This window comes from Chionomys nivalis, chromosome 9, assembly GCF_950005125.1.
Source record: "Chionomys nivalis chromosome 9, mChiNiv1.1, whole genome shotgun sequence".
Classification (NCBI taxonomy): Eukaryota; Metazoa; Chordata; class Mammalia; order Rodentia; family Cricetidae; genus Chionomys; species Chionomys nivalis.
The window spans coordinates 60,532,925-60,536,745 of record NC_080094.1 but is presented as its reverse complement, the minus strand read 5'-3'; the positions used below and the strand labels follow the sequence as shown (position 1 = coordinate 60,536,745).

Below are 3,821 nucleotides of genomic sequence, written 5' to 3'. Positions count from 1 at the left end.
ACATCACATAGAGTAATCAATACTCTTTAATATAGTCGATGGCAGTGTCTTCAAGGGACAGCAACCCACAGGTGCTGGAACTAAAGGAGAAACTGAGAACATGCAAAGTGTGGGCTACTGATATTTGAGGGCCCAGTCCACAGGACAGTGCCAACCCTGTGCAGGTGATCATGGGTTGTATAAGAAAGCAGGCTGAGGAAGTCATGGGGAGCAAGCCAATAAGCTGTGTACCTTTATCATCTCTGTTTTAGTTCTTGCCTTTGCTTCCTCTGCTAATGGTCTGTAGTCTGTAAGTCAAGTAAACCCATTCCTCTGTATGTTGCTTTTGGTCATTTTTTTAAATCACAGCCCAAGAAACCTAAGACAAATGGTCTATATCTAGTTAGACAATTTAAGAAAATAGATGGAATAATTTGTAAATAATAGAAGCTTAATTCTCACAGTCCTGGAGAAATGCAAGATCAAACTTGGCTCTTGTAGCCTCAATGACTAGAGAAGTATCAGTCTCTGCTCCTTAAACAGTGTCCTTTTTCTGCACCCTTCAGGCTAGGATGCTCATTCCGAGTCTTAAAAAAAAAAAACATTAAACACAAGTATGAGGGTGGGACCCTTATAACACAGACACCTCCCATTGGCCCTCCTCCATACCACTTCACTGGGCCTTAAGTTTCAGTATAATTACTTTGGAGGCACACCATTATTCTGACTATAGCAGAGAAGGAAGGTTTTTGCATCCTCCTTCAAGTAGGCCTAAAAGCATTTCTTAATTCTGGGGAAATTTAAAGATAACGGTGAAGTATTTTTTCTGAGAATGAGAATCCATCTTTCAACTTTAAAGGCAATCAAGGAAAATTTGGTACCAGCCTCGCACTCTGCTTCATTACAAAACCATTAGCAACCAATCATTTGTTGGGGGAGCGACAGCAGCTACACTGGCTTCATCTTCATGGTGCCAATCCCCACTGCCTTTTGTGCCTAGGTTTGGCTGCCTTTTGTCTCTAGGCATCATATTTTCAAGATTCGCTCTCTTGGTATGTATTTATTTAAATGCTATCTTCGGGCATCACATCACATTTTACTTGCTAGTAACTTCCTGTCTCCAACAGGTACCTAGCTCTCCTCTTTCTTTGTAGCTGGGAATGTCACATACTTCATTCCATTCTCCAGAGACAAAGAGATAAAAAGGCTTTAACGTCCATTTTCTTTGTAAAATTCTCTCTGTTTGACGAAACTTCTATGTAATACCTTGCTGTTTCCTTAAACAATTTCTTTTTAATTGATTTACTTCCAAAACTGTGGGTTATCACAGATGGTTGGAACCAGTGGAATGCTATGAAGGAAACAGGAGCTTTTCTCTTCCCTTTTTAAAGGTGATTATATTCTAGAAATGGCATCTCTTATATTTTCCAGATATGAGAAGGAAGGAAGGAAAAAGGAAGGAAGGAGAGAGAGAGAGAGAGAAGGAAAAACAGATGAAAACAAACTAACTACTCAAGAGAAGTTAGGGTACCCAAGCATCATTTTCCCATCTTCAAAAGTTTGATGTGTGTGATGAGAAGATCAGTAGATGATACAGTTGTTACTGAAACTCATGTTGAGCTTGCATCTCTGCTGTGAAGCATCAAGGATTAGGTGTATTGGGGATTGAAGTCATGGCAGTATATACACCAGGCAAGGGGTCTACCACTGAGTTACACTCCCAGTCAGCCTCAAGTCTGGCATTTCAAAGGTGATTAATTAGTGTTCTCTTCTTGTATGGCTTCATCTCTTTGTGGGATGACGAATTAGTCAATTAAGGGGTAAATGAGTTATTATAAGATTGAGATTACTATAAAATCCAGTTTGTATCTGTCTCTTGTATGTGATGCCTCTTTCTACCTTTGGAATCTACAGGATCCTAACCAGCAAGAAGACCCTCATCAGAATCGCAAAGTGATTCAGAAAATAGTCCAAGACATTAGGCACCAACTGTCAACCCTGAGCAACACTGAAAGCTGGAGGACAACAGCCAGCAGGTGCCCCCAAACAGGAATATGATGGCTTCTGATCATGTTAATGGACACTGGGGAGATGTTAACTGGGGTCTTGTTTAGGTTCTAAGACTTGCAGAAAAGAAAAGCAGGTGAGAAGGGCGAGAGCTGGGAGACTGAAAAGATGCAGAGCATCAAGGCACTGGCATTTCTCCAGCTCTGATCTGCTCCTGTAGGAGTGGTCTAATCAGGCCTGTGTCTGCCTCCCTCCCGAGACGCCCAGAGGCCCCATCTCAACAGCCTTCCTGCAGCAGCTCTCTCCCCTCTCCAGGCTGGAGTTCCAGACCAGTGCTCTCTCCTAGGACATTGCTGGGCCCTCCACAGTTGGTGTAGCTGGATCAGGGGTTGGCATCTGAACAGTGTTTTGGTAACTTGATTATTGGCTATGCCAGGAACCCATCTCTCAAGCAGCAGCTCTTCTCCTATGCCATTCTGGGCTTTGCCCTGTCTGAAGCCATGGGACTCTTCTGTTTTATGATCGGTCTCCTCATCCTCTTCACTGTGAAGCACTGTGGGGTAACCCAGATGTCCCTGCTGCTTTGACTCCATGCCATTCTTAGTGCTGGAGTGCGCTAAGCTTTAACATTAAATGTGTTTTTCTAAAAACAAAACAAACCAACCAAAATGAGAGGGGGGAGGGAGAGAGGGAGGGAGGGAGGGAGGAAGAAGGAAGAGAAGGGAGGAGGGGAGGGAGGGAAGGAGGGAGGGAGGTGAAAATGAAAAGGCCTTGGGAAGCAGGTCACCACACCAAGCAAATGACCTTGGCTTTTGAGCATTCTATCAGTTCTCTCCACATTTGAGTATCTTTTTCATATGGCTACAGCATGTTTTTCCCTTGGTGGTCAAATGTTGGTTATATAAGTTATCTTCCAAGAGCTCCAGGAAGGATTAATCATAGTTGCTCAGGACTAAAAGAGTCCTTAACAGTTTGTCTTGAAACTGGGTATAATAGCACATGTCCTTAAAGCCAGCAATTGTCAGAGGCAGGAGGGTCTGTGTGTAAGTTCCAGGCTAGTCAGGGCTACACAGGGAGCAGCTGGGGCCTCAGAGACAGTGTTTTTACAACAACCCCCTCCCCCCCCAAAAAAAGTTCTGTTTGAAGTCAGGGCTACTGGGATTCAGACTCTTCTTGCTCTAAAGCTCCATTGGGCACCTTTTCTGTAACACACCTGAAAGAGAAAACCATTTCAACTGGGAGGGAGAAGAGATGAGAAGTGGCAGGTTACCCCACCCAGGAATGGATGAGCACAGCTTCATGAGGGAGAAAAAGGTCATTGAAGACAAGGAGGGGCTTGGGGCAGGTCTGGGGTGGGCAATAAGAAACTGAAAACCTCCATGCTCAGGGTGTACACTGAGGACTGGTGATGACTAGCAGAATGGAGCCCCCCAAAAGGTTGGGTCACAAACCAGTAGCAGGAGAGGCGTTTGAGCCATGAGAACCCAGCAACTGCCTTCTTAATAGGAGGCAGCCACTGTGCAGATGCCTGCTGTGCCTCCCTCTTGGCTGGTGGCAGTCACAGCTGAGTGGCGAGTCTTCAGTGCTGGGCAGCCATTCATCCTTTTCTGATGCCAAGTCCCTAGTCATTTTCAAAAAAAAAACAAAAACAAAAACAAAACAAAACCAAAAAAGCCCAAGGAGAAAGTGAGCTTTCTGTTCTTTCAGAACTCACGTGGTGGGTGAAGCCATTGTTTGTTTTACTAATGAAGCAGCCACAGATTCAGTGCATCGTGGGCTGGGTGTGCTGAGTTACTGAACAACTGTTGGCCCTCATTGCTGCTGTCACCGATGAT

The 3,821-nt window shown here is 44.5% G+C and overlaps 1 pseudogene; it reads left to right on the top strand.

Moving 5' to 3' along the window:
- The first annotated feature begins 2,154 nt into the window (after positions 1 to 2,154).
- LOC130881001 (ATP synthase F(0) complex subunit C1, mitochondrial-like) lies at positions 2,155 to 2,573 on the top strand (annotated as a pseudogene).
- The last annotated feature ends 1,248 nt before the right edge of the window (positions 2,574 to 3,821 follow it).